The sequence below is a fragment of the Acinonyx jubatus genome, chromosome B4, assembly GCF_027475565.1.
Source record: "Acinonyx jubatus isolate Ajub_Pintada_27869175 chromosome B4, VMU_Ajub_asm_v1.0, whole genome shotgun sequence".
NCBI lineage: Eukaryota > Metazoa > Chordata > Mammalia > Carnivora > Felidae > Acinonyx > Acinonyx jubatus.
In genome coordinates this window covers 133,393,443-133,420,614 of record NC_069387.1, presented here as the reverse complement: position 1 = coordinate 133,420,614, position 27,172 = coordinate 133,393,443, and the positions used below count along the sequence as shown (strand labels likewise).

At 50.8% G+C, this 27,172-nt stretch overlaps 1 protein-coding gene across 1 annotated transcript in view; it reads left to right on the top strand.

Annotated features, from left to right (window-relative positions):
• Positions 1-382: 382 nt before the first annotated feature.
• Positions 383-27,172, top strand: part of PACSIN2 (protein kinase C and casein kinase substrate in neurons 2) — a 132,040-nt gene continuing 105,250 nt past the window's right edge. The window contains exon 1 of the mRNA XM_053226884.1: positions 383-537. The gene's annotated coding sequence lies outside the window, so the exon portion shown is untranslated. The remainder of the gene's footprint in view (positions 538-27,172) is intronic.

Genomic DNA, 27,172 nt, shown 5'->3' with positions numbered 1-27,172 from the left:
CCTAGGAGAGGAAACTTTCAGAACGACTACTTCCCTGAATTCCCAGTCGGGTGAGGCGCTGCCCTACGGCGCTCCCCACGCCTGGGTGCCAGCAAAGCCTCAGGACTCTGGCCCCAGGACGTCAGCGCGGCGAAGCACAGCCTGGGAGCGACCCCGGGACAGTGACCCCCGGCACCCTATCGGTTGGTTAAGTAGGCACTCCCCCTTGATTGACAGGAGACGCCGCCAATGGTGCCCAGAGGAGGTCCTTTTGGGCGCCAGGGGGCGTGCCGCCTCCCGGCACCCTGGTCCAATCCGAGGTGTGGAAGGGGCCGTGGGGCGGGGCCAGGCGCTCAGCAGCCAATGGGGCGAGCACGGCGGGCGCGTCGGGGGCGGTGCGCTCCTGGCCGGCGGCAGCGGCGGCAGCGGCGGCCGCGGCGGGGCAGGGCAGGGCTGGGCTGAGGAGCGCGGCCGGAGCCAGGGCGGGAGCCGGAGCCGGAGACGCCGTAGCGGCGGGAGCGGGGTGAGCGGCGAGTCGGGAGAAGAGCGGCGGCCGAGGTGAGGGGCGCGCCGCGACGGTTGGGGCGCCGCGGGCGGCCACGGGGGCGCCGGTGGGCGGCCGGGCCCGCGCTGCTCGCCCGGGGGGAAGCCTGTGCGGCCGGCGCGCGGACTTCCTGTCTCCGTGGGAGGGGGCGTGTTCGGGGGCGGCGGGCGCCGGAGCGCGAGCTGGAAGGTTCTCGGGTGGGGGTCGCTGGGGAGGGCAGCGCCGCGGCGGGGCCGGCGGGGTTGGAGGCTGCTGCCGAGGGGGCAGGTGGGCGCTCCGCAGACATTCGGGGAGGAGCGGCGGGCGCGCTCCGGGGAAGCCGCCCGGCCGAGGGGCGCGGAGGTTCAGTGGGGGACCCGTGGGGGGCGAGGGCGGCTGCGGGGGGAGGAGCGGGGTGGCTGGTAGGCGCCAGTTGGAGGGCAGGCGGGACACCAACGCGGATGAGCTTATTTGGGGGCCCTTTGAGGACTGCCCTCTATTTCCTTCCTTCCCACCCTCCCCGTGTCTCTCCTGGCTCCACGGGGGTGAGGGCGGCGAGGCCTTCCTGGCGAGCAGGTCCTGGGGCAGCGGAGACAGGCAGGAGAGGCTGGAGCTCTTGGCCCCCGTTCCACCCTCGGAGTTTTCCCAGACTGTCAGTGGTTCTTAGAAACGTGAACACGTTCTCTCTTCTGGGGTTTCCGAGCCTGCCCGGGCATCGGAATTGGAGAGGGGTCCCGGATTGGAGAGGTAGCAATTTCTGCCCCTTAATTTCAGTGGTTCGTTGGGTTTTGGCTCCACTGGAGGCGGGGGAGTGGGGGGGGGGGCGGGGGACTTTGCTTTTCGGATGGAGCTGGTCGGGAGGGCAAACTGTGCCGCCTCCTTGGGACCCACGCAGCTGCTGTCTTTGAGGATGCTGCCCTCCAGTTGGGTGCCCAGGGGAAGGTGTCCTTGGAGGTGGGGTGTGTGTAAGCGTTCCCGGGTCTTCCCTCCTCTACTGCAACTGTCCTGTGTTTTTGTGGTTGAGGAGGGTAGGCTGCCCAGAATCTCCACGGCTACTCATTACACTGTTTACCAAACACTCCCTGGCTGTGCTGATGAAAATCAAGAGAACAGCTAAAAGAATTCAAACCTGAGTTGCTGACGGTGAGCTCATAGCTTCCTTCCCTCCTCTGCAGTTTTAGGCTGAAGTTCTGTTTTAACCCTCCTGGGATTGCCAGGTTGGAGCCCAGGGCAAGGAAACCAACCAGGTGGGCGCTGGTGAATGCCAGCCCTCCCGTTCTTGCCCCCAAATGTTCTTATCGCACTTGATTCACAAGCCTGCTTGAAGCCTCCACGTACAGGCTTTGAATAGGAGCCAGGGCAACTGGGGTTTCTCTTGATTCATGTGGGAAACTCATCTGCGTGCATCTGAACTTTCTTCTGGAGCTCGGCATTCTCCTTGGTGAGGTTATGCTACTTGAGATATGAGGCCACCACATCAAAAACTTTCTGTGGTGTGTGATTTTCTTTTGACAATTGTCTTCAGGCTTTAAAGCAGCTGGCTGTTGGGCCGGTGATATTGATTACTTGGGAAAGTAACATAACAGGGAAGAGCAGAAGGGTGATTTGGTCTGTACTCTTTATTCAGGTTTCGGAGAGGAATTAAAAACTCATTTGAACGGAAGTGGCACGTTCAGCTCATGGTGTTTGGGAGTTGGAACTTTATTACTTTCAGTCACAGGTGTATGAGAGGTTGTAATATTTAAATTACCTAAAAGTATGCATCTGTGAAAAAGTGTGTGGGTTCCCGGCACCGCCTGCTGCTGGGAGATAAGGTTGTCTTTCCCTTGTCCTTGATGCCCAATCCAGATCTCTGATGGCCAGGCATTTCTGGGGTGGGAGCTGAGGGGCATTTGTCCTTTTCATTTTCTTCTCTATATTCACTTGAAAATTGCGTTGACTGACTTAAGGACACGATGCTCAGGCTTCCTGCTTCTGACCGGGTCATCAGTTGATTCTGGGATGTTAAGAAATATCAAAAAGATTCCACAGACGCCTTAATTAATAGTAATGGTGCCTTGCGTTTAGAGATGGGGCACCTGTTACCCAGTGCTCTTAGGCCACACTCAGTGGAACCTCCGCGCTGACTCGTGCCTGCGCCTGCCTTATCTGCCATCAGATTGTCATGGTCGCTGTACGGAGGCCTCCCCGTAGATTATGGGGGTAATGACCACATTCATGTGAGCCGTGGTGCTGGCTCAGTTTTTTTCCAGTTAGATTGTTTGGAACTGCAGTTGGCGCACCTGAAGGCAGGGTGGCAGGGCCTCAGTTATGAAGTCAGTGTGCATTCCGCAGGTAGAGACCGACCTTTACGGCCCTGGCGGTGATCCTTCACAAACCTGAAAGTATCTTGGTGCCTGAAACCTGACTCCTGATGGGTCCCAGTGGTGGTCCCTGGGGCGGCTGTGTAGGAATTCCTTCAGACGTTTGGTATTGCGATGATTATGTTCTGTCTGCTGAGTGCAGACAGTCTTAAAAGAATTCTCCAAGTATACTCAGAGGTATTCTGTGCCATGCAATGTTCTTGATGTGCGTGTAGTTCCAAAGGTAACTCTTTAAAGAACAGCGGCCATCTGGGAGCACACACATTGGTAGTTTGATTAAAAACACACATAAAACAACAACAGAGATGTCCTTTCTTTAGTTATGTGTTGGCTTCCGTTTATTCCCAGAATAACAATTTATTCATTCTGCACGTTAATCTGTTAGCTTAATAGAACACCATGTATTTTTTAAATTCCTAGAATAAAATATTTTGTTTTTTAATTTTTATTTATTTTTATTCTATTTTAGAGAGAGCATGAGCAGGGGAGAAGGGCGGAGAGGGGCAGAGAAAGAGAGAGAGAGAGAGAGAGAGAGAGAGAGAATCTTAAGAAAGCTCCACACTTATTGTGGAGCCCAACATGGGGCTGGATCCCATGACCCTGGGTTCATGACCTGAGCTGAAAGCAAGAGTCAGAGTCTCAACTGACTGAGCCACCTAGGAGCCCCTGTTTTGTTCTGTTTTTTTAAAGATTTTTTTTTTTTTTTTTTTAAGTAATCTCTACACCCAGCGTGGGACTCAAACTCACAACCCTGAGGGCAAGAATCACACGCTCCACCGACTGAGCCAGCCAGTTGCCCCCAAATCTTTAGTTTTTAATTGAGATATATTGGACATATGTTTATGTGTTTCTCTAAAAAGATTTTTTTTAATGTTTATTTATTATGGAGAGACAGAGACAGAGCATGAGCATGGGAGAGGCAGAGAGAGGGGGAGACACAGAATCTGAAGCAGGCTCCAGGCTCTAAGCTGTCAGCACAGAGTCTGATGTGGGGCTCAAACTCACGGACTGTGAGATCATGACTTGAGCTGTAGTTGGACACTTAGGTGACTGAGCCACCCAGGTGCCCCTCAGGTTTTATATTTGTAAGGTGAAGGCCTGAGAGGTTCTTCACTTTTTGAGAATTTAATAAAAACTGGGCACTCCTTCCCAGAAAGGACACAGCTTCAGAAGGCTGGGCCAGATTGAGGTCTCTGGGATCACCCCATCTCTAACCCCCTTCACTGCTGATACTCTGTAATCCTATTTTCTCAGTCATCTTTGAGCTAATAATAACAATGACTTGTATTTATAGAGGACACATTCCAAAGCATTTTCACCTCTCTTTTTTTTTTTTTTGGGTCCTTAAAATGTTTGACTGGTTTGGGCGGTGATGGATAGTCCTTTTCATGATGAAGAGAGGGGTACGGGGGCTGGCTATTCCTTTGGTTAGGATCACACACCCAGAGGCTTGTCCTGGGACCAGAACTGGGGCACCTGGTTGCCAGCTTGGGGTTTTTCCATTAGGTTTTGCTTCCTTGGTGGTTGTCATTACCAGTTATGTTTGGCAGTGTAAATATCCCAGGATGTGTCACTTACAGAGGAAACTATTTGCTCATCTGCTGAAAGGGCTGGTTTTTTTTTTTTTTTTTTTTTTTTTTTTTTGTCGGAATTTGGATCACTGAACACCTTTCTGCCTGTCAAAAGGATTATTTTGTTTTTGTTATGTTTTTCTTGTCATATTTTTCATAGGGACACGTTTGTAGGACTTAGGTGTTTTGAGCAGACTCGTTTAATGTTTATTGATTAAAGGGTACATTGAAATGATTACCTCTCAGTTGCTTAGCACTTGAAAAACGTGTGAAGTCAATGTTAAGTCAGAACTCCAAATGTTCGATTTGTCCATCCAAATATGTACTTCAGATGAGATGTCCCCTGCAGCCTGTGAGGCCCCTCCCTGGGCCCAGAGCTCCTGGGTGGGTTTGAGGGTTGGGTGTGGATTGTGCCAATGACCATGACTTTCCAACAGTGGCTTCTTGTGGCCTTCTGGCCAGAGTCTGAATATTTTAGGGACTGATTTTTTTCAGTTTATTAACAGAGCACAGAGTCTCAGCTCATGTATGCAAAAGAACACTGAATTTTAAAGACTCACGGATGTTAGGTGGTTTATTACTGATGGAAAGAATCATCGCAGTGAAGATGTTTTGAATACTCAGATGGAGGTGTAGGATGGCATACAGTAGGTATCCGTCAAATGTGGTGTGAGTATATGCGTGTGGTCCTGTCTTCTTGTTAGGTTGCATCTGAGACTATTATTCATCGTCCAGAGGTGGAAGAAGGTATTTGTTCGTTATTTGTTCATTTCACCATGCACTTCTTTGGGAAACCTACAAGGGCGAGGCAGATATGCACCTTCTCCCTGACACTGAACAGAAAGCCTCATGCCATGTGTCGGCTTCCTTAAATGAATCACTCCCCAGAGAGAGGAATTGGTGGAGGCTACAGGCAGCAGTGAATTCTGAGCATTAAGCAGTTGGAAGTCCCCAGAAGTAGCAGCCTGGTCAGGAAATGAGGCTGTCGGAAGGCAAGGCCCATGACGAGGCCCCAGGCTGCCCGCCCCCTTGCAGGGATGGTGTCTAGTTAAACGTGACCTGCCATAATGGCTCCTTCATTAGCTCTGCTGGTATTTACAAGCCCTTCCTCTGACCAGGAAGCTTGCATCTGTAGGCTGGCGCTTCTCTTCCAGTGGCCTGCTCTCTGTGATTTAAATATCGATAAGAGTGGTTGTCAGCTCCATTAGACTGCCATGTCCAAGTGCCTGCTTTTTATTTTAATTTCACTCCCTGGGGCCGAGAGCGTTTGGAGAGATGTTTGTGGGTGTGGGGAAGTGGACAAGGCGGGGGGGGTCGAAGCTGGGGGCATCCTGGCTCCTGAGTGTCCAGTGTGCCTGGCTCCGCCCACAGCTCTGGGATCCCAAGATGAAGGTGACTGTCACACTCTGCAGAGGCAGCTCAGTCAAGGAGGCTGACCTGGAAGCAATCACGTTTCACCAGGACAGTAGCAGATAGGAGCATGTACAAAGTAGAGGGGACAGAGGTGGGAGGGTCTGACTGCCCTCAGAACACTGCAGAGAGCTGACCTTCAGGGAGGTGACTTTGGAGGGGTTTTCCAGATCCACAGGTGCTTTCCAGGGGACGATGCCTGGAAGGAGAATCCCAGTCGGGGAGGCACGGTGCTGTCGAGAATGTGGGAGTGTGAGTGGCTTGGGGTGAGAGGAGCCTCTTCAGGTGGAGGGAGGGAAGGCTGGGTGGGCAGGCTTCAGGTTGTGTAACCTGCCCGGCACGCTGGCTCGGGTTTTGGACCTCTTCCTGGAGGACGGGAGTTCAGTGGGGAGCTGTTTCCGGGCAGCAGACACAGCAGGTTGAAGCTCTGCACAGAAAGGAAACGTCAGTTGAGAAGTCTGGGATGCAGATGGGGACGGGTGGTTAGGTAGCTCATTTTCACCAAGGTCACTGCTGTCCCCTGGAGGCTCAGGGATTACCATCCAGGTTTCTAGGAAGCGGTGGCTGCACTCTCTAACGACAGGGGCTTCCAGAGTGGGATTCGCAACCGTCTTGCCTCAGTCTCTTTGCTTATCATGTTGCTTGCGGTTTTGGTTGGTAATGCAGTGGCTGCCTGGGTTCTGCCTTTTCCCTGTGGTTTTTGCTCACCAATCCATGCAGTCAGGAGGTAACTTTCACCTCTGGTTCCTGCAGGAAGGTCATATTGCACTAAGCTGTAGGAGGTAACACGGTTTCAGAGTCGCACAGTCCCGGTTTGAGTTCAGCTCTACCCCTAGGTAACCGTGTGGCCTTCCTTGGCCACATGCTTCAACATCTTCAGAACTGGGCCGCTGACGGCCCCCTCCTCACATGACCTAGGGAGGGTAGTGTGGCCCTGAGAGCTCAGCACCTGTGCCAGCTCTGTGGTGTGGGCTCAGTAACTTTGGTTGAGCTCAGAGTCCAAGGTCTACTTAAGTGAATTCGCTGAGTAAGCAAGTGTGCCTATAAAATGCCTAATTTGATGTTATGTTATCCAATTGTATTGCAGATCCTCCTACAATGTTTTCTTTTCCCCAGTGAAAGTCTATTTGGTATACTTGGACCTTTCCTTGGTGACCCGGGTCATAGGGACGATGTCGGGTTGTTGATGGGGGCAGGGCCTCTGGCCATGCATGGAGTGCCGCCCGCCCTGGCACTTGCAGGGCCTGGCTCCCGTCTCCTTGCCGCCTCTCTGCTTCTGTCTGAATCTGCCCTTCCTGTTGGGGCGCAGGCCGGAGGGCGGTCCAACCTCTCCCGAAGCCTTGCTCCTTCTGGGAGGGCGATTCTGTGCCTGAGTTGAATGTTCTAGGTGGTGGAGAGCCTGAGTCTGAGATGATGGGCCGATGCTGTGATTTAGTGACTCTCAGATTCGAAGGCGCATGTGTGAGGGTGATGATGGCTGTCACTGAGGTGACGAAAAATACCACGACTTGAGAAAGCCAGTTGTGAAGGTACACGGACACTTGTCCCATGGGGAAAGTATTAGACTACGTGCAGCGATGGTAGTTAGGGCTGTAGAATTATGGGCGGTTTCTCCTTGTGTCCCAAACTGCACCATTACCCTTCTCCTTTTAGAATTAGTATTTGTGCAGGAGCTTGATTTTATAATGACAATATATAAAAACCAGCCTGGTTGTGCAGGCATCTGCAGTTTACCAGAACTTTCCTAGAGCTCTCGTTTTGTTTCCAGAGCAGCCTTATTGGTTGGCCTCACTCTTCATTGTTTGGAGGAGGAGAAGAGGGAGGCCTGGGGGGGCTGGTGGTTTGGCTGAGGCCAGCCGGCCAGGACCCCGACCGGGCCTCCACCCTGTGCCGGGCTTCCCTGGGAGCCTCGGTGTGGGGCCTGTGCTGGGGCCTGCAGGTGGCCTTCACAGAACGGACTGCGTCCAGTGCTGTGACGTTTCCTATTCAACCGAATGAAATTTTATTATAAAGCGGTGCCTAAACCATGCTTTGTGAACATTCTCATATTTGAAACTACAATTTGTGTTCCGTTGTGCCCAATTATGTTGTCGCCAACTGAGCGTGCCAAGTCTGTGAGTTGTGGTCTTCAAGAGGAACCACAGAGCCGGCCGTGCCCCCCGCACGGACCTCCAGGCCCGCTATTAGTGGGTTTTTATAGCTGACTGGTTGTTGGAGGCTGGAGCTGGCCTCCCTGGGTGCCGTTTAGCTTGGATGTGATGGTGTTTCAATCCAGGGAGCAGTTGGGACAGACGTCCAGTGCCAGTAAACGCATCCTCAGCTCAGGAGTCTGGGCAGGTACCAGCGAGGAGGCCCGCGACAGTGGGGGTCGGTCGAGGGTGGAGGCCACCACCTGGGACAGGCCTCTGGGTTCTGGGGTTCCTGAGGGACTGTACAAGAAGCTTTACATTCCTGTTCCCTTGATTCTTGCAATGAGAGAGCGTTAACTCCACTTCCACGTAAGTAAATCAGAGTTCTGAGAGATGAAGTGACCTTCACAGGGTCACCGTCAGAGCTGACCCTCAGCTTGACTCTGAAGCCATACTCTTCTCACTCATCTGCTGCCTTGAATAAGTAGATTCTGGGTCAGTCACTCTCCTATGAAAATAAGCATTACATGCTAGTCCTCCTTCCCCACCTCTCAGAAACAGAAAAGAGGTGAGTCACGTGGTCTTTTGTTTTAAGATAGGATCTATGCCTGCCACTAACTTGGGTGAGATAATCTGGAAGTTTGTAATTTATATAGCAGGGAGATAAGGGCAGAAAAGGGAGAGGCTTTTCAGGAGCCCAGCTGCTAGGTGTGTGGTCACGGCCTGTCCATCATCCACCTGTCCGCTGCCGCTGTCCAGCTCCTGACTGGTGTGTGTGTGTGTGTGTGTGTGTGTGTGTGTGTGTGTGTGTGTGTGTGTGTGTGTGTGTGTGTGTGTGTGTGTGTGGTGGGGGGCGGACAGCATGCCTGGGGATTCCAGAGCTCCCGGCTTAGGCGTATCCTTGCCTCACCTCCCACTGGCTGTATTTTGAAAAGTGTCATATGTTGTTTAAAAACAGCGAGTTGAAGGAGAAATTACATTTCTGTAAAGCACTCATTTTGCACTATGTAAAATTGTGAAAGATACTCACATTTTGTTGCCATTCTGATATCAAATGAAGATCCGTTGTCGAGGTAAATTAGAGCAGATGTTTGTTTGTATGCTGGTGATAATCGTTAAAAGGCTTTTACCAACCCTGTTCTTGTCTTTTTCTTTTAAATATTGAAGGTGCAGAGGTTTTTCTTTCTTTCTTTTTTTTTTTTTTTAATGTTCATTTATTTATTTTGAGAGAGAGAGCGTGCACTAGCAGGGAAGGGGCAGAGAGGGAGGGAGAGAAAGAATCTTGTGCTGGTGGCACAGAGCCTGACGTGGGGCTCGAACTCTTGAACTGCGAGATCATGACCTGAGCCGAAAGCAAGTGTCAGAACGCTTAACTGACTGAGCCACCCAGGCGTCCCAGAAAATAGAGTTTTCTGAATAAAGAACTCTTTCTGTGTTTTACCTTCCGCATGCATAGGGGTTTTCAGTTTATCTTAGGAGTTGTTGCCACCTGCTAGCTGCCTGCTTTGTTTCAGGCTTCAGGGGAGGCCAGGGAGGTGCATTGCCTCTGTCCGACCTCTGACGTCACCAGTCTGAATGCAAGGACACTGCAGGAGTGAGACCGTGTGCCTAGTCCAAGGTCCTTCAGGTTGTAAACAGGGTTGTAAATGGCAGGCACCAATCGCATGTGCCTCTTTTTCATTAATCTTCGCTGGTAGGAATGCATTATTCAGATCCACTGAAATATTTTATCTGATATTTTCCAGGGTTTTACCATTGTCTTTAACAAGACCTTTAATGATTTTATAATCTTGTGAATGTAATGAGATTAAACCATTTCCTCAATGCTGGCCATTTTAGGTAATTTCCAACTTTTTTGGCTACTGTAGATGAATTTGTAATTTACAGTTTCATTTTTCTTTCTCCATTTGTGTGTTCAGTTCCTGGGAATAAATTCTCAGAAATAGAAGTCCCAGATTAAAGGGTATGAACGTCTTAGAGGTTTGAAAGCCTTCTCTGTTGCTTGTGGGTTTGTTTTCCTGATACTTATGGGTGAAAGTGTCGAGGGATTCTCTCTCTTTAAGATGCCTTGGCCTCTGGAACTTGCAAGGATCTGTGAGATTAAGAAACTTTCGAGAGGTTTTCTCAAATGAGTCACGTTTCCTTTCTAGGTTTCTGGCTATCGTTTTACTCGAATTAGCAGGAAACAGTCTTTGAAAAAGGCTTTGCTTCTTTATCAATCACCCGAGCTAATGTTCTACGTCTCCAAGGTTGTAAATGTTTGTGGCTGCATTCCTCTGTCAGTACAGTGGTCCTGCGCTCTGGGCCACCACATCTCTTCGTTCTCTGACAGTGTGCATATCGGGAAGGGCTCTGCTGTGCCAGGTCATCCCCGCCAGTGTCACTGGGATGTCAGGACAGCCTGGGGATCAAGTGATCCTGCAGATTTTACCTTGTGTACCTTCTAGAGGCAGCTCTCAGAGATGTTCCTGGCCCTGTGAATGGTTAGAGTCCAACATCTCAGAGAACATACTGGGAGGTTTATAGTGTCATGCTTGCTTTGCTCTCCTTGTTTTTTTTTTTTTTTTTTTTTTTTTTCCTGTTCGGAAGTTGTTGTGTCCTTCACTGTCCCTCACCGTGTCCCTTCCCCGAGGGATGGCTGGCTTTTTCATCTTCCACAGTCCCTTAGGTATCCTCCCTCAGACTGAGTGGAGTCCTGTTTTCCTGGTGGCTCGTTTTCCAGGGTCTGCAAAAGACCTGCTTATCAGGAACTAGGAGGGGCTCTGGTGGGGAGCGGTGCTGGGCCTCAGGGCCTCGCTCTCCCCCTCCTGGAGCCCCTCCCTTGGATTCCTGCTGTGACTCCTTCATGGCCTCCCATCTCTGGGGTGGGCAGGGCCTGCTTCCCCTTGAGTCCTCTGTCCTCCCCAGGACAAAAACTCTTTTCTTAGTTCTTCTTATCCTGGCTAAGAAAGGCTGACGTCCACAGCAGAACAGAATGAGAGACATTAGTATGATTTAAGGTGGAAGTAAGAGGAAATCATCGCAAACACCACAGAAGCCTAAGGAGAGTGTTGTCTCCCAGGCACCAGTGGGTCCTCACTGCCAACACTGCAGGGCTGGCTTCTCTGGGTCCGCTCAGCTGGGTGCCACCTCCATTCCTGCTTCCCCTCCCCACTCATGTGTATTCTGTCAATTTTGTTTTCGTTTAATTTTAATTTAATTTAATTTTTTTAAATTTTATTTTATTTTATCTTTAATGTTTATTTGTTTTTGAGAGACGGAGCACGAACAGGGGAGGGGCAGAGAGAGGGGAGACACAGAATGCGAAGCAGGCTCCAGGCTCCGAGTTGTCAGCACAGAGCCCGACGTGGGGCTCGAACTCAGGAACTATGAGATCACGAGCTGAGCCGAAGCTGGACGCTTAACCGACTGAGCCACCCAGACGCCCCAATCAACCCCAGTTTTAGAGTCATGCTTTGCTCTGTGCTTAGCAGTCTGTGTTTGTATCACAAGTATGGAAACTGTACTTTGTCCTGGTTTCCACAGATGCCTAAACGGGCCTAGGTTAGCTGTTGCCGAGGCAACTTGCCAAGCCTTTGGTAGTGTGTGTGGCAGAGGCTTTGGCAGGGGCCGGAAGGCTCAGGCATCCTTGCAGCTTCTCAGCCTAGCTGGATGGTAACTACCAAGCCCCAGAGGCTCACGCTCGTAGCTTCCCCGTGTCTTTTCCACACTTCCTGTATTATTTCCCGAGAAATGTCTGCTCAGCTGCCGTGACCCGGCTGGGTGGTGTGGCGTGAGGGCTACTGAGTCTCAGGACAGGCCCTCTGATACCTGACCTTGAGGCATGATTCCTTAGCAGCCTTTGAGCCACGCTTTATTCTGGGTTCAGCAGGGTGCACGGTGGTGGCCCACCAAGTTTCTTCTGCTTCTTCGACCTGGGGCTGGGCCTTACCTGAGAGTCTCACGGAAACAGGGCCTCGCAGTGGGGCGAGAGGGGTAGACCTGGCCACGAGTGAGTCATGGGGAAAAAGTTAACGTCTCTTTTTATGAAAAGTGAATGAGGTGGTTGGTATAATAAATTCCAGACTTGTTTCTGTTATTTTCCCTTTAATGCTGCTTTTATTTCCTTTTGGATTTCGCTCTTCTTGCTCTTACAGGTGGGTGTGAAGTTGCCTGATTTGGGGGGAAAGGCTGTTTTATCACCTCCCTTTAAAGCTCAAGACCAGTCATGTGACCCTCCTTGAAGGTTTTGTGTGTGTGTGTGCGCGTGTGTGTGTGTGTGTGTGTTCGTCTCCAGAATTGTTGTTTTAGACCTGTGCTTTTTGGTGTCTAACCTCCAGCAGGAATGTGTAGTTTACGAAATTCAGAAATGGTTGAGACCAGGGACTCCTGGGTGGCTCAGTCAGTTCAGTGTTCGTCTCTGGCTCAGGTCATGATCTCGCCATTCGTGAGTTCGAGCCCTGCATTGGGCTCTGTGCTGATAGTACAGAGCCTGCTTTGGATCCTCTGTCTCCCTGTCTCTCTGCCTCTCCCCTGCTCGTGCTCTCTCGCTCAAAAATAAGTAAAAATTAAAAAACAAACCAAAACAAAGAAATAGTTGAGAATCATGTGCCCTCTAACTGATAGGCAGGGTGAGGGGACCCCTTTAAATTCCTGCCTTACAAAAACTTAATGTTAGCAGCATGATTGGAAGAGGTGGAGGCCCACTCCCGAGAGATGAACTCTGTCAGCCCTGGGTGCTGGGTGGGGGGAGGCGGCTTTCCCTTCCGGGGTGGAGGTGGCATGTTGCCCCTGTTCAGAGTCTGCAGAGCCCTGCTCTCAAGTCCTGCCGCCGTCTCCTCACCCTCCTCACTGGGGACCCGGTTTGCCTTCCCCTGTAGGAGGGCCCCTCTCTGAGCAGTGGGACGGGGACGAGACTGCTGAGTTCTGGTCACAGGCCAGCGCCGTTTCCTCTGCTACAGATGTATGCAGTTGAAGGGACAGGCTCACAGATCTGCCTTAAAGCCCTCTAGCGCATTGGTGGTCCCCACAGGGACGCTGGCTCCCCAGGAGGTGAGGGTGTGGCCCCAGAGGGATTGCGCACTCAGAGCTGTGCCCACCAGGCGTAGTTTGTACACAGGGTTTTCGCTGGCTTTCGACTTTCTTGTTGCGAAGTACATTCCAGAATCCGAACTGCAGATGTAAAGGCTGGGGCCTGCCCACGGCAGAGACGAAGACTGCATGGTGGCCAGCCCTTGAGAAGCCTTCTCTTTTCTGGGTAAGTTCCCCTCTGGTTGATTTTGCTCTGTGTAGTTTGCTGCCTTACTAACATAACCTTGGTCATTAGTGTTCTGAGATGTGGGTGGAACTCAGCGGTATATCCTGACGTGGGTTTAGTTCTGAGCTCTCTTTCGGAATTTCATGACAGTAGACTCCCCCACCCCCCAAGAGGTTGCAGGCGTTTTTGCGCGCAATTCTGGGGAGTTCATAAATCCTCATTTGATTATTCAACAATATTTGAATGTCCGTCTCTTGCCAGGCCTGATTCCTAGCACTGGGGTTACAGCAGGAACACAGTAGACCAAGACCTTACATTCTGGTGGGGGACGACTAATCAGGGGACTAGGGATGCTTAGACAACGCATGCCCTAGTGTGGAGGGAAGGCCAGCCTCGCGGCTGGAGGGTCCAGGCCTCATCCCTCCTGCTTAAGGCTTGGCTCCTTCCAGCCTTCACTTTCCTAAATTGTTTTTTTTTTTTTTTTAACTTCATCATTATCATAATGATACTTAAAAATTTAATATTTATGGAGGCTTCTTTGTGGCAGGTGCCCTGCTTTGCCATGCGTGATTACACTTATCCTTATGACAACTTTGTTTTGCAGGTGGGAAGCTGGGCTTAGGTTAAGTGACAGGCCTCGTAGCTCGGCCGGCCGTGCAGTGTGTGTGTTTGATCGGTGAGCAGCTTGGGGTTGTGGAATTCAGCAAGCTAGACCCGAGGGCATCATCAGAAAGGCCACCGGAAAATGAAGTCTGGCCCTTTTGCCCGGGACATCTCCGTTCTCTGATTGCTTCCTTCAGCACTGAGTCAGAAATGTCTTCTTTGCCTGACTGTCCCGTCAAATGGTCTTGTTGCAGGATGGAAACGTGGGTTTCAGGCCCCCGTATGGTAGGCATTATAGACACTTAATGCTGCCGTGTATACGTGTCTATGCCTTTAGCAAAATGGCATGATCTCATCGCCAGTCCCAGACAGTTGCCTCGTGAATGGCATTTGAAATGCACGTTGTTCACTGCTTGGCTTAAAGGAGGAGGAGATTTATATGCACAACAGATTTTCCACATCAGAGAGTCGTTTTCTTGTTTTTTAACTTCTGAGGCACTGCCCAGAGGACACAGGGACTTCCTGAAAAGTTGCTTCTAAAAAGTTCCTCTCTTCTCTGGAGGGTGGGATGAGGTAGCATTGGCGATCTCGACTGGGCCCCTGACATAACAGAATCGTTACTCTGGAAGTCGCAGGCCGCCGTCCTCCTGGCATCCGTAGCTGCTCGTTCTTTAAATATTTACATTTAATAACTTCGTAGTCTGCTTCCTTCTAAGGCTTGCCACGACTTCGTGCCGAACACGGAGCAGCACCTTTAGAGTTATTTTGAAACGTGACTGAGTGCCGGGGTTAAGTTTCTCTGTGGCCAGCTCATACCGTGGAGGGTCGGGTTCTGCTCGGGGCTAAGTCAGCGTTGCAGCGTCCGGGCGCTTTTCCTGTCGTTGGGTCCCGAGCAGTCCCGAGGCTGGGAGGGGCAAGTCATCGCTTGGTGCGCTCAGAGAGAGCGGGGAGGCGTTCTAAAGCGTTTCCAGTCGAAACGGGGGAGGCGGAGTGGGGGGAGGCCAGATCCGAAGTCCAATGAGATGGGGATCTGGGGATCGGGGGATCGGGGAAGCGGTGGCGGTGGGGGCGACAAGAGAATCTGTAGGGTTTCTGAGGCAGGGAGGCAGTTCTGTGGCTTCTTGCCCTGGCTGGGAGGCTGTGGCTCCGGGGGGTTTTTTTTAAACCCCCTTTTTTAAAAAAATTTTTTTTAACATTTATCATTGAGAGACGGAGCGTGAGCAGGAGAGGGGCAGAGAGAGAGGGAGACACGGGGGGTGGGGGTGGGGGGGGCGCGTGTTCAGGGGCCGCAGCGCACCCACACACCTTTCATCCACACTTCAGTGTATATCAGACTGGGCCCGTGGGACTCCTGCCTGGGGCCCTCTTCCAACGCGACTCTCCCCACAGGGTGAGGAATCTGAAAGGCCAGGGGCCGTGCCTACCCGGAACCCGCGTCTCTCCTTGCAGACCAGGCACGGGGACAGAGACCCTGGAATTCTCCCCAGCCCACTGGTAAGAGCCGTGTGGGCCTCTTGCCCCGCCGCGTCCTACTGAGGGCGGACCGTGCCTCGGTGGACACGCACCTCAGGCTGAGAGGCGACCGGATGGCGGTTGCGTCCGGGTAGCGTCTGTGTGGACGGGGCTCGGGCGTGCAGGCCGGCGTGTTCTCGCGAGTGCACGTGGGAGTCGTGTGGTGCGGGGAACTGCTCCGGATTCCTTGTGTGTTTGGTTTCTTGAAATAACAAAGTCCCTGCTCGGGGGACTTGAGTGTGCTGGGCCCTGCCATCCTTGCTGCTCGTGGGACCTGCAGGGCTGGGAGGTGTCCCTCCCTGCTTGACAGCTGGGGTTCGGGGAGCTGGGCCCCAGAGCAGGCCTGGCCTCTTCTCAGCTGTTCTGACCACTAGAGCAGCCGCACACGATGAGATCGCTGGTCGGGCCCCGTTTTATCTGAAGTCTCCTTCTGGGGTTTGGCTAATTGAGATCTTCGGGATCTTGTTAGCGTTCTGGCACAGTATCAGAAGATTCCGGTTTAGATCGTGGCCTTCTTTTATTTCCGCTTCAGCTCAATGGACTTCAGCCTGGAAGATTCCCAGTGAACAGTTTTAATGTTGACATGGGAGACTTTTCCTTGCAGCACAATACAGACACACTGGCTTTGGGGTAAAGAGCTCTTCCAGAAACAAGGCATTTCACTTCTTCAGCAGCCAAGCAGCACTCCAGGAACCTTTTGGGGAACATACTTCTTGTGTCTTCTTGTCCCCTGGAAGGGGAGGACACAGTGTCTTGGCTCACTGCCGCAGCCACAGTGTCCCACAGTACACGTGACCTTCCACGGGGCTGTTGGGACCGGGGTGGGGGTGGGGTGGGGGGCTGCCCCTCCAGGAGTAACTGCCAAGTTGGACGTGAAGACGAGCCTGGGAGCTGCCTGAGGATTGTGGAGCCCCCAGCGGTGTCCCCAGCCCAGTGGGTCACAAAAGCTGGTCTGAAATGGTATTGTCACTAGTGTGAGAAAAAAGACTGTGTTCTTTTTGTATATTAAGATTAGCAATGACCTTTTCTTGGGAACAGCTTCCTTTTGGTATAAAATTGTAGCCATTCTATATTTTAGCTTTTTTAAAAAAAATTTTTTTTAACATTTATTATTGAGAGACGGAGCATGAGCAGGAGAGGGGCAGAGAGAGAGGGAGACACAGAATCTGAGGCAAGCTCCAGGCTCTGAGCTGTCAGCACAGAGCCTGATGCAGGTCTCAAGCTTGTGAACCATGAGATCATTGCCTGAGCTGAAGTCAGACCCTTAACCAACTGAGCCACCCAGGCACCCCACAAGCTGGTAGTTTTTAGAGTATTCTTACTTGACAAAAGGTAAGCGGCTTTATGTTATTACCCTCCCAAATTTTAATGTTTTAAATTTTAAGTCAGCTCCATGCCCACCATGGGACTTGAACTCATGACCCCGAGATCAAGAGTTACATGTTCTACCCACAGGGCCATCCAGGTGCCCTTCCTCCACCCATATTTTAAATAGTTTTATTGAGTATAATCAACAGGCAATAAGATGTACATATTTAAAGGTTATACTGTGATAAATTTTGCCATGTGAATACACCCATTAAACCATCACCATAATTGAGATAATGAACATATCCTTCACCCCCAGAAGTATTCCTGAGCCACCTTAGTCCTTTCCTACTCCCTACTCCCCGGCAACTGCGGGTCTGCTTTCTGCCCTTGTACGCTAGTTTGTATTTTCTAGAATTTTACAGAAACGGAATCATACGGTACGTAGTTTTTAAGTCTGGTTTCTTTGAGCAGAATTATTTTGACATTGTACATGTAGCGTCTGTCACTTTTCGTTCTTTTCTGTCGAGTGTTTGGGGATGCCGCAGTTTGTTAATCATTCGCGTGTTGATGGACATTTCAGCTGTTTGTGGTTTGAGGCTGTTGCGGACAGAGCTGCCGTGAACATTTGTGTACAGGTCTTTGTCCAGAAGCTTTCATTTCTCATGGATAAATACTAGAGCAGAATGGCTGGATGGTATGGTAATGTTTGTTCAACCTTTTAAGACACTGCCAAGCTGTTTTCTTTTTTCTTTTTTTTTAAAACATTTTAAAGTTTATTTATTTATTTTGAGAGAGAGAGAGCAAGCTGGGGAGGGGCAGAGAGAGAGAGAGAAAGAGAATCCCAAGCAGGCTCTACACCATCAGCACATCTCACAGTATGGGGCTTGAACTCACTCTGAGATCATGACCTGAGCCAAAACCAAGAGTCAGACCCTTAACCGATTGAGCCACTCAGGCGCCAAGCTGTTTTCGGTTTCTAAGGTGCCGCACCATGTTACGCTTGCCCCATAGTGTGTGAGAGTTGTAGTGCCTGCATGTCCTTGCCAACATTTAGTATGGTCGGTCTTTAACTTTTGCCATTCTGGTAGGTCTGTAGTGGTGGCTCACTGTGGTTTTAATTTGCTTTTCTCTAATGACTAATGATGGTGAGCATCTTTTCATGTGCTTCTTTGCTATCTGTATATCTTTCTTGGTGAAGTATCTATTCAAACCATTTGTCCATTCTAAAAAGTTCACTTATTTTTTTTTTTTAATTTTTAAAAAAATTTCTTTAACGTTTATTCAGTTTTGAAAGACAGAGAGTGTGAGCGGGGGAGGGGGCAGAGAGACAGGGGAAACACAGAATCTGAAGCAGGCTCCGGGCTCTGAGCTGTCAGCGCAGAGCCTGACGCGGGGCTCGAACTTGCAAACCGTGAGCTTAAGTCAGCCACTTAACCAACTGAACCACCCAGGTGCCCCAAAAGTTCATTTATTTTTTAAATTATTTTTTACGTGTTTTTTTTTTTAAGCGAGATAGAGCATGTGCACATGTGCATGTATATGCACTTGTGCAAGGGGGGGGAGGGGCAGAGGGAGGGAGAGAATCTTAAGCGGGCTTCACACGCAGTGCAGAGCCCAACACAGGGCTTGAGCTCAATAACCGTGAGATCAAGACCTGAGCTGAAATCAAGAGTTGTGTGTTTAACCAACTGAGCCACCCAGGTGCCCCTGTAGCTTGTCTTTTCATTCTCTTGCCAGTGTCCTTTGGAGAGAAGTTGAAACATTTTGATCAGATCTGTTCTACAGTTTGTATTTTTTAGGTTGGTATCATAGCTAGAATTTTTGTGTAATCCAGGGTCACAAGTGTTTTCTTATATTTTCTTGTAGAAGTTTTATAGTTTCAGGGTTTATATTCAGGTTTGTGATCCATGTAGAGTCATTTTTTGTGCCTATGGGATGAGGTATGAATTGCTGTTTATATTTTCACACGTGGATGGATATCCATTTCAGCACTGTTTTGTGAAAAGTCCCTCAAATTTGGGGGGAAAATTTTCAGTTAGAAATCCCGAGGTCTGGGAATTGTGGTTCTAGGCACCCAGATCTCCTTCGTTTTATGACTGGTTACTGTTCTCATCAGCTTCACACAGCCTGGCTTTTTCTTCATTCCATTGGTGACTTAAGCCGTTGGCAGCAGAGGCCCTCTCCCTGGGTCAGGTGGGCTGGGAGAGGTGTGCTGGGCTCTCATGGGGTGTCTCCCTCCAGTCTGGGTCTTAAGAGCCCTGCTCACTGAGCTCTTAAGGACTTCCTGGTGGGCAGGTTCCGGGCAGTGTCTCATTTGTGGAGGTGACTGTGGAGGCCTGCTGGGTATGGAGAGGTGAGGGGACAGCACGCCCACTGTGCCCGGACAGGTGAGTCGGGCCCAGGCTAGGCGCATGGGAAGGGAAGCGGACCCATCCCCCATCTGTGTGGGCTGGCAACAGTGTGACCTGTCTCGGACTGAAGGCCCTCTTGGCCCAGCTTTAGGACCATGTGTGCGAGGTGTGGGGTGCTCTTTCTTTTCCCGTCAGTCCCAAAGGGGTCCGAACAGCCTCCGTCTTTGCATCCATATGCAGCGGCTTCGCAGGTGGCCGGAAAGGCTCATCTGCTTTTTCATCTGTGGGTACTTGATCTTGATTCGTGTGCTGCTCCCATCGCCATCACCAGCACCCAACAGCAGTGGAGCTTTTCTTGTGCCCTGGGTCCTTTGTGTGCATCGCCCATTCAATCCTTACAGCAGCCCTCTGGGGTGGCCACAACCCATTTTACAGATGAGGAAGGAGGCACAGAGCAGGTGACCGGATGGAAGAAGTCTTTGGCCATGCTTATCAGACATTATTGAATGTTGGAGGAGGGATCAGGTTTTAACATTTTTCATTAACTCTTTTGAACCACAACAGGAAGGGTGATTTACCTGGCTCTCTCTTCTGAGTCTTCCTTTCCTTATCAGCAGTGGGAGCAGTTGGGCTGTTTGACCAGATTAAAATTCTTTAGTGGCCCTGTGGCCATCACAGTAAAGTCCAAACTTGTGATCTGGCCCTTGCATACCCCTTCAGCCTTATCTCTTGCCGCGCTGAACTTCGAGTGTTTCTCCCTTTCCACAGATCCTGTTATCTCTGCTGCAAACGCCCTTTCTTCCCATCATTTGCCCGCCGAACTCCTCCCCATCCTTCGAAACTCAGCACTACTTTTACACCCTTGTCCCAGTCCCGGCCCGCAGAGTGCAAGTGCCTGTGCGGTGCTGCTCGCACGTGGTGTGATTGCTGACCACCTGCTGGTCCTCTGCTGGGCTGGGAGCACAGTGAGGCGGAGGCAGGGGCTCCCTGTAATATCGGAGTCCCCAGGTGTTAGGTCTGTGCTGGCCAGTAATAATAGGCAGGTGGACATTTGTGGCATGAATGACTGTGGCGCGAGTAACATGCGGACCCTCAGTTCTCAGGGCTTGCCACATTAGGGGAAGCAGCGTTGACTGACTGCAGCACGTGGTGTATTTAAAAAGCATCATTTGGTGATTTCTTTAAATCCTGAGCTGGGTTTACATAGATCTTTTTTTTTTTCTCTTTGAGAATAAGTTTCCTATTGTGTTAAGAAATATACTATTTCTTTGACCATCTTTTAGATCACAGATTTGTCTGAACATTTTTTCCCCAAATGTGTGTGATGGCATTATACTTTTTTATGGCAAGCTCAGTACATAATTTGAAGTTTTGAAAATGTTTCTTTGGAATGTTGGAGCCATCATGGATTAAGTGTAGTTTGGTGTGAGTGCCTGGGTGGCTCAGTCAGGTAAGCGCCTGACTTTGGCTCAGGTCATGATCTCGCGGTTCGTGGGTTCGAGCCCTGCATCAGGCTCTGTGCTGACAGCTCGGAGCCTGGAGCCTGCTTCAGATTCTGTGTCTCCCTCTCTGCCCCTCCCCTACTCATGCTCTGTCTCTCTTTCTCTCAAAAATAAGCAAATATTAAAAAAAGTTTTTTAAAGTAAGAAAGAGAAGGAAGTTTGACGAGAAACGTTAACTGTGTTTAGCACAGAGCTATTTAGGAAGGCTTTGCTGCATTATACTGCAGTCTGCATGCCTTGGCTGCATGGGTTTACTCCTGAGCTGCCGTGGTGCTGGGAGCAGTTAGACATCCGGCCAGTGGGCCCTGCGGCTGGACTCGTAGGGGTTGTTGAGATACAAACCTTTGAATGAAATTTTCAGTTCATTGCAGAACATGTTTTCTTTCCCTTTTAGGTTACCGGGAGGCAGGATTTAGCAATCTCGCCTGTCTACTTTTCTACTGGGGAACGGGCAGTGGAGGGAGGTAAGGGAAATGGAAGGTTGAGTTGTATCTTTATGAAAATGAGTTCAAGTTTCATGTGGCCATGGTCCACTCTTTCTCTTGGCACGTGCCTGACTTCTGGACATGGCACCAGTGAGGTGTGGAGCTGTTGGTCCTGAACTCAGAGTGGGTGGTCTTGAAGGACCGTGGTGGGTGGCCAGTGAGGTCCTCGGGGGGGGGGGGGGGCGGTTGTATGTAGGGTTGGAGTCCTTCTCTGTGGAGAGCCAGCCGGTGGTATCCGTGGTCCAGCACGTGGCAGGTACTTCACGTATGTTCCATCCACCTCTCACTGTAGTGCTGCAAGGCTAACGCTGCCTCCTTTTTACATGGGGAGGAGACAGAGAGGCTCAGGAAGGTAAAGGTATGTGTTCACAGTCACCTAGCCAGTAAGTGCACAGCCAGGTCTGTCTTGGGCTTTCACCTCTGCCGTGGGATTGGTTGATGTGCCACACTCTTGAGCTCCTTGGCATAGACCCTTCTCCCAGTGTCCGGTGGGTCTGGGCCAGGCTGCAGAGAGCGGTGAGGGTAGCCTGGGATGTGAGCACGTGGCCTGTGCTCACACAGAGTTCCGCGCTGGGGTGTCGGGTGACGTGTGTCCTTTGTTCACCTGAACGCGATGAAGTGCACGGCTCTGTCCTGGTCTGTGTGTTGGCGGGGCAGGGGGAGGGGTAGAGATGCAGACACTCCCCAACCATGGGAAATACCTTTTCTCATTAACCAAGTATCGGAGGGGTGGTGGACTCTCTAGCTGTCAGAGTGGCGAGAGGGGAGAGTGCTGGGGGCCCAGCTGGTAAGTCATAAAGAGTGGCTTCCTGGAGGAAGTAGAGATGTCTGTGCCTCTGTGTATAATTTACATGGAGTGAAATCCACACAAGAAGTTTGGTTCTCAGGGACTATTACATAGGCAGTAGGAATCAACAAAGTTTAATTTTTTTCACTTGAAATTAAAAAAAAATTAAGATATAAAGGACAGTATGACATTATGTTAGTTTCAGGTATACAGTAGCAATTCGATGTTTGTATATTTTGCGAAGTGATCGCCACCGTTGGTCTAGGTAACATCCGTCACCGCACAGTTACAGATTTTTTGTTCCTTGTACTGAGAATATTCAAGATCTGCTTTCTTGGCAACTTTCAGATGTACAACACAGTATTATCGAGTGTGGTCACCATGCTGTACGTTAGGCATTGATTCCTGAGGACAGCAGCCTCGGGGATCCTCCTGTTCTCTCTCTCCTGGGATTAACAGGGGTCTCTAAGCAGAAGAGTAAGGTGAGCTCAGATCTGAGTTCCGGAAGGTTTTCTGGAATGGAGAGAAAAGGATAGAGCCGAGAGGCAGATGTCTGAGGCAGTGGCAACGGCCCCTTCTTAGGGTCTTTGCACATGTGGTGTCCACTACCTGGACTGTCCTGTCTGTCTGGCTCCTTCGGGTCATAGCACCAAAGCCACCTCCTCAGCGGACCCTCCCTGGCCACTCCGTCTAATGTTGTCCCCATCCTGCGGTCTCGGCAGTATGTCTGAAGCCATTGTGTTCACACCTGGGTTTCTATGGATGTGACTTCCATCCTTTTGTTCGGCTGTCCCCGTCACATGAGTGGGGGCCCATCTATCCCCTGTCCTCCCCTCCGAGGACAGCACGGGGCCCCTGCCAGGCCTCCATGAACATGTGGTGGGAACCAGTAGTTGAGGTGCAGGATCTGAGGTGCAGTGGGACCGAGCGGCGCTGCCCGGAGCACAGGCTGGAAAGGGGACGGGGCACCAAGGTCACTCTTTTCAATTTCCTTGAGCCGGATGGATGCCGCCCTTGATTTATACTTGTGGACGTTTCGGCTGGGTGGCCACTGCTCTTTCCTAAACAGCTGGGATGTTTGCCAGACTTGCCGACTGCTTCTGTGGCTGAGCTTTGTGGCTTCCAACAGCGGCACCGTTTTGCTTAGTTTGGATCGCGTTTCCTTTTCCGTTGGGCGAGTTCTCTTCTGCTAGCTCTCGTGTCCCTCTTTTAAATCTGCCAGTGGAGCTGTTGCTCTTCCTTTTCGTGTGTCTCTCTTGTCCACTGCTGCTTTTTCTGTATTCATTCTGGGAAAAGGGAAATTGACTCGGGGTGGCTTGACCAGGCTCACAGAGCACGGGAATCGTCGATTTTGAAATGACACCTCCAGCCTCCTGACTCTGGACATTTGCAGCGGGCCAGACCCCCGACGCTCAGTCAAGGTGACCGTGATGTGCCCTTTCTGCTGGTGTGTGGGTGTGGAGACAGGCAGCCAGCGGCTCTCCGCGGACCCATAATGGACGCGTCAGTCCCGCATTCCTGCAGCGAGGCGGGGCGCGGTGGGGGTGGGGTGGGGTGGGGTGGGTGGAAGTGCTTCCAGAGGAGATAGGGCTGTGGAGCCGGGGGCGGCACCTGGGGTTTGCCAGGTGAGGCCAGGGTGGGGGTAAGGTGGGGGCACCTGCCAGATGACAAGGATTTTTTTCAAGCTTGACTCCTTCCTCCAGAGTAGGCGTGGTGCAGAGGCAGACGCAGGTTGGATGGCAGATGGGGGGGTGGGGGGGTGGGGGGCGTGGACTCGTCGTGCTCTTTGATGTTTGTGAGTGTTTCAGAACCACGCGGGCCCTGCTCAGGGGTTGGCTGAGGGCTGGTGGGCGGTGTGGCTGATTGGGGGTGCTGGTTAGTAAGGGGTGACCCTGCTGAGCCCTGGAACTGGGTCTGGACGTGGTCAGGGGACCACGCGTTGCCGCCACGGAGCCTCCGAGCGCACCCATCTCCAGGCGCTGGTGGGTGGCGTGTGGAGCCCATAGAAGCGGCTCCGGGGGTGAGCACCGCGGTCGGGGAGGTGAGCCGCTGAAAGAGGAGAGGGCTTCTCTCTGGTCATGTTGTCCCACACGCTTCCTGACTTCATTCTTTATAGGAAGCGGCCGGCTTTCCTGACTTTTGGTTACTTAAACAAACCAATGTATATCCATTTTTAGGATTAAACAAATTTTTTTTCATGTTTATTTCTGAGAGAAAGAGAGGCAGAGAGAATAGGGGAGGGGCAGAGAGAGAGGGAGACAGAATCCGAGGGAGGCTCCGGGCTCCGAGCTGTCAGCACAGAGCCCGACGCGGGGCCCCAGCTCACCAACCGGAAGATCATGACCTGAGCCAAAGTCAGACGCTGAACTGACTGAGTCACCCAGGCGCCCCTAGGATTTAATTTAGAATAAGGAAGATTAAGTATTGGCCTCACTTCTGTTTTCCAACTGCCTCCCCCACCTTGCTTTTTTTGGGTAAGCAGTTGTCTCTTTTGGAGTAGTCTTTTGAAGTTGTAAACCGCTTGGCTTTGCAATCTCATCGTTATTAAATTGGTGGCATTGTTGATATGCCAAGGGGCAGAGCCCTGTGTGTCTGTAATGCGGAGGTGTTCAGCCCTTCCCCCGGTGGTAACAGTCAAATTAGGCCACAGCTTTGCCACCTCTTGGCCCAGGTGAGGTAAGAGCAATTTACTTTCCGTTTCCTTCTCGTTTACTTTGCTCCTTATTCCCGGATGCCCTGAAGTGCCGAGTAAAGGGAGTGGTTTTTCCCCTTGGAGTCAGCTTCGCATCAGGGGTATATTACCCAGCTGGCCGGGGTCAGGCACGTAAGTCTCACTTTGTCCCCACATGTGGTCTGGGGAGACGGGCAAGCACGGCAGGGAGCAGAATCTTGTTAGCAGGCTGACATCAACATCAGAGCACCATCAGGGAAGCCCGGGGCTTTTCTTTCAGATTGGAAGTTGACAATTCTGAACTAGGTACTTTTATTAATTTGTCTTGGTCTGTAAACACATTACACAGCTATTCTGTTTTCATTGATGGTGGGGAAGAATGCTTCTGCTCTGCTGAGTGCTGTGTCCCGTAGGCTGTGGGCGCCTCCTCCAGCCCAGTCGTCTTCCAGTGTGTTTCCCTTGAGGCAGCACTGTCCTTGGCACTTGACGTGATGCCTGGTCAGTGGTCGCTCAGCATTTGTCTCGTGAGACCGAGACAGGCCACCCACCCGTCAGCTAACTGACGAGGCTGGATAAAGCAAGAATCATACAAAAACCACAGAGTTTAGGCATTTTATTTTTAACATAAAAGAAAAAATCGGTGCATCTCATGTGCCAGTCTCTTATTGACCTTTTACTTTCTGTCTGCGAATCAGAACTGTGAGTCTTTTTCCTGCGTAAACCACACCCGTAATTTATTGTCTTCCATATTCAGTTTTTGGATGAAGAGGGTTGACAACCAAGAAGATGTGTGAAGCAGTCTGAGTTGCTAAATCTAAAACGTTTTACACATTTTCACCCAGTCCTTTATACTTGTCTTACCTGTCTCACCCACACCTGTAATTTAGTTAGGGTTTATAAAAGTCTTAAAAAAAATTTAGCAACTTGTAATTTTCGTAGAAACAACCGTAGTTATTTCATGGGTCTCTTTAGTTAAGTGTGTGTGTGTGTGTGTGTATATACGTACAAGTACACATATACGTATATCTATATGTAAATGCTTATTTTTGTACCTGTATATTTATTGGTACAACGGCATAAATAGGGTTGGGGATGTTGACTTTAAAAATAAAAATTCCCAGTTATTTTACCAGCAAAAGAAGGGTTTATTCAGTTTATTCAGGAATAAGAGAATTACAATCCGGGCCAAACCCATTTTGGCAAAACTGTAGACAAGTCCAGGGAACAGCAGAGAGGTGTGCTTTTTTAAGGAGAAAGGGGTAAGCCGAGAAGGTTGTTACAAACTAAAAGTCCATTGGAGTAACCTGGGAGTTCAAAGTATGGTGGGTCTTCATTGGCTGAGCCCTTGACCAAGGGGATAGGGAAGCGTCTCTTCCCCCTACTGGAGTAGTGGAGTAGTATGCGTGCAAGGTCAAGTCTGTCTCTTCCTCTTGGGTCTGCAGTTGACCAATCGGTGGGGGGGCTTGGGAGCTCCCCTGCCAGAACTCCCCAACTCCCTTTTAGTGAGGTTTCCCAGTGCTAATATTCCCAGGGACAAACGCTTGCTTAGCACGTTGGGCAGCGTGTGGGGTCTGTTTGCCACATGCAGTTGATATACCAAGAGGGTCCTTTAGTAAATTAGATGGGGAGTCTGTTCTCCGGAAGCTTCCAGCCTCGTGGGGGCCGCTGCTGTATTTCAGTAACTGATACACAAGTCAAAGAGTGGCAGATGTCTTCAGAGAGAACCTGTGCTCCCAGCAGGAAGGGGTCAGACTGCATGGAGAAGCAGGTATTTGACCGGCCAATCATTTCTTTCTGTGTTCCGCCGCATATTTTTCTGTAAGTAGAGATTTAAACGTATGTAACTGTCACTGGGTCTTGGGCAGTGGTAAGTAAATCTATTTTTGAAGTTTCTGTGTCTCCGTCCTTTGTAGAGGCACAGGCTATTTCTCCTGAGTGACAAAGCTTTAAAATACCTGTGTTTGTGCTCTGCTCCAGTGGATCGGTCAAGAAGGATGGTGTTCCTTTCAGTCATGAGACGGTGTACCAGTCACGGTTCTGTGGTCCTAAGCTAACCTGAGCATAAAATTGCTTCCTTAGAAGACAGCGGGTGGGGTGCCTCACAGACCGAAAAGGAGTCAGGGAAGGGACGATTGTTTCCAAGGGGTGGGGGGACCCCCCCCCCCCCAAAGCCCAGTTGGAATGCCGTAGCTAGAAGGGGGAGAAATGGGTGCTGGGCAAGGAGCAGCCTGTTGGGAAAGGCTTTGCAGGGCGCCCTGTGAAGTGGGATAATACGTTAACAAGGGCCAGGATGCATCCAGGATGCAGAGACACTTTTGTATGTGTCTCAGATGAGTTCACCTGAACTTCTAGAGGCTAAAAGTATGTAGCATGTCATCCATAGGAACTCAAGAGTTCAAGCCATGTTTCCAGCCTGCCTCCCAAAACTCACTGTATGAGAGGCGAAGTCTTCTTGAGATGCCCCCTGTGTGGGTGGGTGAATTCAAGTGAGGAGACACAGCGTCATCCCGGAGCAGAGAGCCCAGCTTTGCACCCGTCGGCCTGACAGGGGGTGGACTCTGGGCTCTGCGCCCCAAGCCGATGTGGACTTTGTGCTGTTCTTTTGTTGTGTGTAAACCAAAGCCATAATATTCTTCCTTAGATTTTTCGAAGTTACAGGTTACTGCCTTTGTTACTCTATGTTCATGCCAAGTGAAACAGAAAGATGTATACACGTCCAGGTGGTGGTAAACTTCCAGT